Here is an 11,527-nt window from a genome sequence, read left to right on the forward strand (position 1 = left end):
AATATCCAGTTTTGATAGAATAGCTTCTCTCTCTAGCCATTTTCCTGGAGGCGAGTACCTGGAGTTACAATTTTGCCTTTTAAATTGAATCTGCCAATCATGACTTTTTATGACTAAAGCTGGATATTTTGATGAAAAAAGATAACATTGTCCAGAAAAACTGTTTGAATATTTAAAATGAGAACAATACATTTTTGAAGTTGTTTTTCTTTTAAGATTTTCTCAGAGCCAGAAAATCCAAGCATATAGAGACTAAGCCCAGTTTCCTTTCAGGATATTTTTAACAGTATTTACAAGGGGATCAGGCACACTGGCCTTAGAAGACCTTTAAGAACAGGCCAGGCGCGGTGGCTCACGCCTGTAATCCCAGCACTTCGGGAGGCAGAGGAGAGCAGATCACGAGGTCAGGAGATAGAGACCATCCTGGCTAACATGGTGAACGTCATGTCTACTAAAAATACAAAAAATTAGCCAGGCGTGGTGGCAGGTGCCTGTAGTCCCAGCTACTCAGGAGGCTAAGGCAGGAAAATGGCATGAACCCAGGAGGCGGATCTTGCAGTGAGCCAAGATTGCACCACTGTACTCCAGCCTGGGCAACAGTGGGAGACTCTGTCTAAAAATAAAAAACAAAACAAAACAATTATTACTCCCACCTCCTAAAACCCGGTATATATAAATATTATGTAGGCCAAGCGTAGTGGCTCACGCCTGTAATTCCCACACTTTGGGAGGCCAAGGCTGGCAGACCACTTGAGGTCAGGAGTTTGAGACCATGCTAGCCAACATGGTGAAACCCCATCTCCACTAAAAATACAAAAAGAAGCTGGGAATGGTGGCATAAGCCTATAGTCCCAGCTACTCAGGAGGCTGAGGCAGGTTCACTTGAACCTGGGAGGCGGAAGTTGCAGTCAGCCGAGATCGCACCACTGCACTCCAGCCCGGGCAACTGAGCAAGGCTCCATCTCAAAAGAAAAAAAAAAAAAAGGTTGCCCTATAAATATTATATAGAGAAGTGATTTGATTTGGCTTTTTTCCGTGTGTGTGTGTGTGTGTGTGTGTGTGTGTGTGTGTGTTTTCCAAGTAAACCTTTCACACATTTCTAACAATAGTCTTGAACTTATAAAACGCCTAGATTGTCTAAAGAATAATGGCAACGAACAATGTGTGGGAAATCACTTTCAATCTGGCCAGTGCTCTTTGTTCTTTGTATACCTATTTTATATCTCAAACAGCCCTTTTTTCTTCAATATTTATTTAACAGAGGAGGAAACTGAGCCTCAGAGAAATCAAGGCACTTTCCTCAAATCTGACACTACATGAACAGCTTGGTCTGTCCAGTTTCAAAGTCTACGTTCACTCTAACACTCGGTCTCCCTTAGAGTTCTTACAATGGTTTCTTATTCCAAATCAAGTGACTACTGTGCATTCCCACCACTGTTTCAACCATTCATTCACTCATTGGCTTAATGTGTATTCACTCATTTAACATGTATTGAGCGAATACCCTGAATAAGGTTTTAGGAGTAGAAAAATGACCAGACATCCCATCATCCTAGATGGCTATGGGAGGAAGACATGGAAATGAGCAACACAGTATACTGTGATGGGTGTGAGAAAGAGGAATTGCAAAATCTTATAAAGTATCTGATCTTGACTAGGGGCAATGACCTTGAGGCCTACCCCGAGTGATTTTCAATCATTAATGTTCTCTCACATCTAAATTCACCCTCACACATGTTTACCCACTCTTGTGTATCCCCTTACACACTCTCATGCAATTCACTCAGGTTAGAGTGTGCTCAGAAAGGTGATACGCAATTTAAAAACAGCCCAATGTTTTTTGTTTATGATAGAAGCAAAACTATACGTGTTTCTCTATCAACATTGTCAATGAATCACCTGAGGGACACATAGATTGTAAAATACCCCTAGATTACAAATTGTAAACTTGCCAACTAAAAACTGTTTATTCAACACCTCTATATGCAAGACACTGGGCTAACTGGGGTAGAAGATTCAAAGCAATAATAATGATGTAAAAATGATTCCTGCCACCAGGCAGTAAAGAAGTGCTAAACACTGGCACACATCACGGTGCTGAATGGAATCAGAGGGTGCTACCATTCATAAACAGGAGAGATTCAAGGTAATTCTTTCACTTTAGACAATAACAATCCAAGTGCTTTATATAATCTGGATAATAACAAAGAACAAATATGCAATTGCAAAAATGTGGAACCAGCCCAAATGCCCATCAATCAATGAGTGCATAAAGAAACTGTGAGAGAGAGATACATATACACACACACGCACACACATAGATACATATCTATATCTATCTATATGAATACTGCTCAGCCATGAAAATGAATGAATTAATGGCATTTGCAGCAACCTAGGTGGGGTTTGAGACCATTATTCTAAGTGAAGTAACTCAGGAATGGAAAACCAAACATCGTATATTCCCACTCATAGATGGGAGCTAAGCTGCGAGGATGCAAAGGCATAAGAATGATACAGTGGACTTTGGGGACTCAGGAGGAAAGGGTGGGAAGGGGTTGAGGGATAAAAAACTACCAATTAGATTCAGTGTATACTGCTTGGGTGATAGGTGCACCAAAATCCAGAAATCACCGTTAAAGAAGTTACTCATGCAACCAAACACCACCCGTTCCCCAAAAACCTATGGAAATAAAAAATAAAAAAATAAAGAGTGCGCCAGCTTTATTAATAAACTTCAATGGAGACCAAGTATTAGGGACTGCACAGAAGCAATTGATCCACTATAGAGCTTTCTGTGGTGCAATATGACTGGACGCTGGAGCCGAGCATGCTAATCATCTTAGCTGTTATACTATGATGGGTACCAAATGTGTGAGAGTCTTTATAAATACATGATTTGAGTGCTGTGAAAACAAAAGCATGGTAAATAAAAGTACAGAAAAAGTCAGGTAATTTTCCATCTTCCTATACCCTTACACTTGCATGTTTTCCCCACCTTTTTTCCCCCCATAGTTGCATTTAGGTAAAGTAGCTATGGCTTTTTGTGCTCTGATAAACTTTAAACTTACCTAAAGTAAAATAGCTGCAGTTTTCTTTGTTATAATAAACTTTAAACTCGCTTATTTTTTTTCTCCTGAAATTATTGATGTTCTATTTTTTTAGACATGAGCTGTCCTTTCTAGTATTAAAAAAATAGCTCTATTGAGATTATTTCTTTTCACATGTGAGACTTCTGTATTTACTATAAACAGTCTTTTATCACAAAGATTCTATATTTTATTTTTCTCTTTACAGGGAGAAGTCTAATATCACCCACACATTCCTGTCTTCTTTCCTTCAACTGTGCCCTCATATTGGTTCCTTGATCTGAGTTATATCTATCCTATTCAAGTAGGAGCCTCTGAAACTCTCTCTCAATCCCTAGACAAGACTGTGAGTAAAAATAACATTGCATCCTAGGAGGCATGGAGAGATTAGAGCCACCCTTAAGGATACAGTGGATGAGGAGTCAGTGGTCCCTATTGTATCTCCATTCAGTTCACCAAATAGACCCCAAAGAAAGTCAATGGATCCTGGAAGATAGCTATAAATGACAGATAGTAAGATAAGGTATTTTTGCTGGAACAAATTATTAAACAGTTTGTTCTCAAGTTTCTGATAAGTGGCCATGGATTTGGCAAATGCATTTCTTTGCAGCCCAGTTGCAAAAGACTATTGCTGTAATGGTGAAGACCAGGAACAATTTTCATTCACATGGAAGAGACATCAATATTTGCTTTCTGTCATGATACAGTCTGAAGAAATCCACCCTGCCTCAATGTCTATGGAAGGCTGAATATCGATCCCCCTTCCCCACTCAAAGGTGTCCATGTCCTAATCCCTGAAAGCTGTGTCTGTGTCACCTTCCATGGCAAGAGAATTTTACAGATATGATCAAGCTAAGGCTCTTAAGATGAGAAGACTATCCCGGGTGATGTGAGTGGGCCTGATGCAATCACAAAGATCCTTATCAGTGAAAGAGGGAGATAAAGGAGTGAGAGTCGGAGAAGAAGATGTAATGATGGAAGCGTGTGTTTGTGTGTGTGTGTGTGTGTGTGTGTGTGTGTGTGTAAGATAGAGATTGAGATTTGAAGATGTTATTTTGCTGGCTAAAAGATACAGGTAGGGGCCATGAGCCAAGGACTGCAAGTAGCCTTTAGAAGCTGGCAAGGGCAACGAAACAGATTCTCTCCTAAAGCTTCCAGAAGCAACACAACCCTGAAGACACCTTGATTTCAGGACATTTGGCCTCCAGAGCTATAAGATAATACATATGTATGGCTTTATGCCATTGAGTCTGTGGTGATTTGTTGTAACAACAACAGGAAACTGATGAAGATTTCCCAGTGAACATCAGAATGATGGTAGGAGGTAGGATGTTTTCACGGGTTAGTGAATTCAGCAGCTCAGTGACATATTCATAGTCCCAGGTTCTTTAACAATTTTCTCTTTGACATCCTCAGTGTGGTTTTTGCTTTTGTTTTCAGACTAATTTCCTCATGGTGACATGATTGCTGCCTGGTTCCAAGCATCACATCTCACATGTCACAAGTCAGGAAGAGGGAATGGGCATTGTGTTTATTTACAGTAATAAATAATACTTTATCATAACAGTAGAATATATTTTGTCCCGTGTGCCCTCCATTCTTTATATTGAACTTCAAATCAGGATAACTAAAGGAGACATTGCAAAGGGTTGTATAGATGTTGAGATATAATGTTGAACAGGCAAGTGACCTTTGAATCTCTGAATATTCTTGTCGTATTTGATAAAGATAAGAGTTGGCATACAGGGTAATCTAACTGGAATGTTTGTTGAGAAGAGGTATATTGAATGTTTGAAGACACAGTTCATAAAGAATCTTGTGTAGAGAGTTACAGGATTCCAAGCAAAATTCAGTCCAAGTACTTATCAGTGAGTAGTTATGAAAATGCCCTTTGCTTTAAAGGCCTGTAATCTTTGGAAAGCTCTGAATGCAAACCTTCTTCTAAAATGACCAAATATACTTATTTGCCAATAATCAATAGTTTTTCAGAGTAATTTTTGTTCTCTACTATAGATTTTATTAACCTATTCCATTTATAAGCTTATTCAGTTAATTACACAGTTTTGCTCTGGGGTCTGGCAGCAGCAAAATGATGTCATGGTTCACCAGTGTTGGGGAGCATGTGTAGGGATTGGGTTGGAAATGTTCACGAGGCTGAATTCACTGAGGGCAGAAGTGTGATGCCATGGGAAGGGCATCGGACCATGAGTCAGGAGATGGGGTTTCTGGGGCAAGTTCTGCCACTAACTTCCTGTGCAGGACTTGGAATCAAAATGAACACCCACTGTAATTTTCTTCGAAGGTGAAAACGATGTCTTATATATAATGTTACTACTATTACTTCTACTGCTACTACTACTACTATTACTACTACTACTGCTACTACTACTACTATTTCTTTTTCTTTCTTTTTTATTTTTTTGAGATGAAATCTTGCCGCTCAGGCTGGAGTGCAATGATGCGATCCTGGCTCACTGCAACCTCTGCCTCCCAGGTTCAAGCGATTCTCCTGCCTCAGCCTGTCAAGTAGCTGGGACTATAGGCGTGTGCCACCTCGCCTGGCTAGTTTTTTGTATTTTTACTAGAGACGGGGTTTCACCGTGTTAGCCAGGATGGTCTCGATCTCCTGACCCCATGATCTGCCCACCTTGGCCTCCCAAAGTGCTGGGATTACAGGCGTGAACCACCATGCGTGGCCTACTACTACTATTTCTTCAGTGCTTACTGGGAACTAAGTATATCATAATAAGTGCTTTGCGTCATTTGCCTCATTAAATTTTTATGTCAGAGAATGTCAGTATATCTCATCTTAACAAATGAGAGGACGAGACTTAAAGAGGTGCGGTCATGTTGCCTAAGGTCACATGGGTATGTAGGTGTTAGAGCCCAGGACTGTCTGATTTCAAGGCCTATGCACTTTCTGCTTTAAGATGGATAACAAGCAGGGCTGATATGAGTAACCCCTCACCTTTACAAGAGTGATGCTCAGCCTGCGTGTCCATTGGCATCATAGTGGGTGAAGGGGAACTTTAAAGGACACTGATGCCAAGCTCCACCCCAAGGGATGCTGATGTAAGTTGTCTTGGGTGAAGCCTGGGCAGTGGGATTTTTTAGTTCTTCCCAGTTTGTTTTATTTTGCAGCCAAGATTGAGAACCACAGCTTTATGTGAAGTTTCAGAGATTGAGAAGAGAAAGCTTGCAGGGTTGAGGCACTTCCTGGTCATGGAGCTCCAGGGTTCAGAGAGCTATATTTTCTTAGAAGAGTTTCTTGAAGAGGTTCTTTAAATGCTAAATTCTTGGGATTTGGACTAATCGTCAATGCAGCTCTAGAAGTGTAAAGCACTTGTGGAAGGGAAGGAGCAAGTATTTGGGAGGAACACTTGAATTAGTTGGTTTCAGAGAGCATATTTGATATGAGGGGAGTTCCTGTTTTAAGAGAAAAAGGGCCAGGCGTGGTGGCTCACACCTGTAATCCCAGCACTTTGAGGGGCCGAGGTGGGTGGATCACGAGGTCAGGAGATAGAGACCATCCTGGCTAACATGGTAAAACCCTGTCTCTACTAAAAAAAAAAAAAAAAAAAAATACAAAAAATTAGTTGGGCGTGGTGGCAAGTGCCTGTAGTCCGAGCTACTGAGGAGACTGAGGCAGGAGAATGGTATGAACCTTGGAGGTGGAGCTTGCAGTGAACTGAGAACACACCACTGCACCCCAGCCTGGGCGACAGAGCGAGACTCTGTTTCAAACAACAACAACAAAAAAAAAAAAAAAAAAGAGAAAAAGAAGATTCTATGCGTGATGACGTAGTGACAAGTTCCCACATAATTAATCCAGACAGGCCCATAACCGAAGATCATGGCAGAGATGAAAAGGGTCACAGTTTGGGTGGACAATGTTATACCATCCACATAGTAGATAAGATTATATAAATTAAGAAGGGAGCAATTGGCTCACGCCTGTAATCCTAGCATTTTGGGAGGCCGAGGTAGGTGGATCACAAGGTCAGGAGATTGAGACCATCCTGGCTAACATGGTGAAACCCCCTCTCTACTAAAAAAAGACAAAAAATTAGCTGGGCGTGGCGGCGGGCACCTGTAGTCCCAGCTACTCGGGAGGCTGAGGCAGGAGAATGGCGTGAATGTGGGAGGCGGAGCTTGCAGTGAGCAGAAACCGTGCGCCACTGCACTCCAGTGAGACTTCGTCTCAAAAAAAAAAAAAAAAAAAAAAAAGGCAGCAATTAGTTTACTTCTTGGTAATTAGTCAGATCTGTTACATGTGACTATGAGCCATTGAGCAAATTACATTTTCTAGTATATTAAATGGTATAACAACTGAACCAAAGAGTTATCTGCTTCTGGGTTATTTATTCACCTTCCTGCTCTACAATGCTGAATGCTCTTTTATATTAAATAACTGGATTTGTTGGAAAATGGTGCTTCAAAATCAAAGGATCTTCTGAGTGTTTTGGAGAGTGAAGTTTCCTCCTCCTTAGCAAGTCTTGGTTGTTCCATCATCTTTCCATCAGCAGTGAGTTTCTGGTTAGAAGTAACTCTGTATAAATTAAAAATTCTCAAGGCCAGGGAAGAAGAGGAAGAAAGAAGTGTGTGGGCTTGAGAATTAATTCTGTGTAGAACTGGGGACAGTCTTCATGAATGAGTGAAACCATGAGTGATAATTATGTTCCTTGAAGAAGAGGGTTGCTGTGTTTCTTGGGATGCTCTTTAGAAAAGTGAGTGTGTATGTGGTTTTCCCAAAACAGTGTTGAGCAAACGACAGGATGAATTTAGCATTGTTAGGTACGGACTTTTCATTGGTCCTCAGATATAGACATACCCAGTATAAGAATTCTGAAGTAACTGAAAGAGAAGATATTCTAGTGGAAGAAAAAGGAAGAATGAGCTGCTATTTCCTGACTGAAAATCTGACATCCACAGAGAATTATCTTTTAGGAAAACCCAGACAGGAACAAGTTTAATCTTTCTCTGAGTTCAGGCTGAATGGGGTTTCCAGTTCAATTTTTAAGGTAGTTTTAATAATGCCAAACTATTACACATGTATATATGAGATTGGATTAACTCAGTCTTTCTTGTCTCACAGTTTAGAAAATGAATTGTTAGCAGATGATTATAGTCATGAAATATTTTGACTGTGTGGCAGCACTAATGGTAAAGATAGAAACCATAAAAAAAGCCAAAACAGGTCGTTTATTCATTCCTGTATGAAAAAGCATATTCTTCAACTATCTATGCTTTTTGAAAAATTTTATTTTTCCGTAAGTTGTTGGGGTACAGGTGGTATTTTGTTACATGAGTAAGCTCTTTAGTGGAGATTTGTGACATCCTGGTGCACCTATCACCTGAGCAGTGTACACTGCACCATATTTGTTGTCTTTTATCCCTTGCCCCCTCCCACTCTTCCCCACAAGTCCCTAAAGCCTATTTTATCATTCTTATGCCTTTGTGTCCTCATAGCTTAGCTCCCACATATCAGTGAGAACATACGATGTTTGGATTTCCATTCCTGAGTTACTTCACTTAGAATAATAATCTCTAATCTCATCCAGGTCATTCCAAATGCTGTTAATATGCTTTTAAAAATGCAGCTTGATTAAGTGAACATTCTCCAGCATTGATATTTAAAAATTAAGTATTGCAGCAGGTGGCAGAACTCAAGTCTCTTGAGAAAGGAATATGGTTGAAGATTGTTGACTGGAATAACATACTTTTTCTTTCCCAGATGGTTTTATTGTCCTTTAAGTTCTATGAATGGTGTTTTCTATAATCAGCAGGTACTACTGTATTTTACCTTTAATTTTGGTGGCTAAAATTATCAAGCTCAATGTTTGTGCCTTCCAGGATTCTTAGAAGTTGCAAAGATCTGTTTTCTAGAGGATAAACTAGAATTTGGATCTAGAAATAAAATGAACTCCATTATGTTTCACATTTTCCCTGTACACAGCTATCTCTCTGGTTAAGTTTATTGTAGGTTTTTACCATAGAGAGCAGAAGTAGCTCAAGGCAATGAGAACAGACAGAACTGGGGTGCTAGAAAAATTGCCAGAGCTTGCCATCTTGAACACATTGTTTAGGCATCCTTTGCATCAGTATGCTCATTTGTTCAAGGAAATTTGCTGGAGGCCGTGTTTACGAAAGCCGATAGCTCTGGCAGACGGTGTTATGCTTGACAATAAATAGATGGATGTATTTGCTAACCCCTAGTTTTCATCTCCCACAGGATTATTAATTTGTACCATTATTGGTAGTGTTGACCATCCAGAATTCATCATGAAGTCTTCCTCCCCCTTCTTCTTTGTCTTTTTCTTCTCTTACTCTTCTTTACAGGTGAAGCTCTTGACCCAGCACTAGGGAAGTGTCTTGCTCTCCAACTATTAGCTGATCACTCTTCAGTTCAACCTAGAGAAAATCAAAAGCTAGAAAAAAACAGCAGCTAGAAATCTCATGTCTAAATTTTATCAATTTAACACCTTGACTTAGGTGTATGTTGGGAGTCTGTTTTGAATGGAACAAAATAACAGTATCTTGCATTTGTTTAGTGCTTTATGCAACATATTGACATTCATGATCTTATTTGATCTTTAAATACCCCTGATATGGTTTGGCTCTGTGTTCCCACCCAAATCTCATCTCGAATTATAATCCCCACGTGTCAAGGGAGGGACCTGTAATTCCCACGAGTTGAGGGAGGGCAGTAATCGGATCATGGGGGCAGTTTCTCCTCTGTTGCTCTTGTGAGAGTGAGTCTCTTGAGAGCTGATGGTTTTATATGTGTTTGGAAGTTCCTCCTTCGCGTTTCTCTCCTGCTGTCATGTGAAGAAGGTCTTTGCTTCCCCTTCACTTTCCGCCATGATTGTAGGTTGTCTGAGGCCTCCCCAGCCATGTAGAACTGTGAGTGAATTAAATGTCTTTTCTTTATAAATTACCTAGTCTTGGGTATTTCTTTATAGCAATGTGAAGACAAACTAACACAACCACCCAGACATTGAGAACATTGAGATCATCACTTTTGAGAATGCCTCAAATTACAAACATTTAAATTTGATAACTCGCTTAGTGTCATACATTTAGGGGATAGCAAGGAACTCTTGCAGAAGGAATCAGGAAATATAAGTTCTGGTTTTGGCTGTGCTACAAACTAACCATGTCAGGTTGGTGGTGCAACCACCGTGAGCTATTCTTAGTCTATGAAATTATGTCCTGGAACTCGAATTTTGCAGGAATATTTTATGATTTTTTGATTTTGGAATCTCCTTTCCCCATCAAAAGGAAGAAAAATCAGCTGGACATGGTGGCTCATGCCTGTAATCCCAGCACTTTGGGAGGCTGAGGTGGGCAGTTCACCTGAGGTCAGGAGTTCAAAACTAGCCTGGCCAACATGGTGAAACCCCAAATCTACTAAAAATACAAAAATTAGCTGGGTGCGGTGGTGGGTGCCTGTAATCCCAGCTACTTGGGAGGCTGAGGCAGGAGAATTGCTTGAACCCGGGAGGCGGAGGTTGCAGTGAGCCGAGATCATGCCACTGCATGCCAGTCTGGGCAATAGAGTGAGAGACTGTCTCAAAAAAAAAAAAGAAAAATCTGCCAGAGTGATTGTTTTTGTTTATGTATTGTTTTCCTTACAAGATAACTGTACAAGTGAAAACCATAAAACAGACAAAAATATATTTTGAAAAAAGTTTTAAGACAAAATATGCTCGTACTTCCCAACATTATGTTTCAGTTCTGTGGCAAATATGTCTTGACTCTGGATTAGGCTACATTTTCATGAAGATGAAACTTTAGCCTTTTTATCCACGTAGATGTCACTTCTTATACGACCCTCTTATTCTCTTTTCCCATCCTCAGACTTCCTCTTCCCTTTTTCATTTTCCAAAGTGTAACTTTCCACATCCCCCTTCTTGTTCTGGATCTCTATGTTGAGGAAGTTGCATTTAAGTCAGAGATCAAAATCTGATATCCTAGGGCAGGGGTCCCCAACCTCTAGGCCATGAACTGGTACTGGTCCGTGGCCTTTTAGGAACCTGACTGCACAGCAGGAGGTGAGCAGCAGGCGAGTGAATATTACTGCCTGAGTTCTGCCTCCTGTCAGATCAGCAGCAGCATTAGATTCTCATAGGGCCACTAGAAGTGCCAATGTGAGGGATCTAGGTTGCATGCTCCTTATGAGAATCTAATGCCTGATGATCTGAGGTGGAACAATTTCATCCCCAAACCAACCCCTCTACCTGCCTCCGCCATCCATGGAAAAATTGTCTTCCACGAAATGTCCCTGGAGCCAAAAATGTTGGGGACCCTTGTGCTAGAGGCTAGATCTGGCCCCTAGATACATTGTGTTTGGTTTTCATAGTGTTTAAAAAACTTGAGCACATTGCCAACATTTGTGAATCAGGAAATTTTGTATAAAAACCCAGATTTTAATGTTT

Source organism: Macaca mulatta, chromosome 12 (genome assembly GCF_049350105.2).
Source record: "Macaca mulatta isolate MMU2019108-1 chromosome 12, T2T-MMU8v2.0, whole genome shotgun sequence".
In the NCBI taxonomy this organism is placed as follows: Eukaryota; Metazoa; Chordata; class Mammalia; order Primates; family Cercopithecidae; genus Macaca; species Macaca mulatta.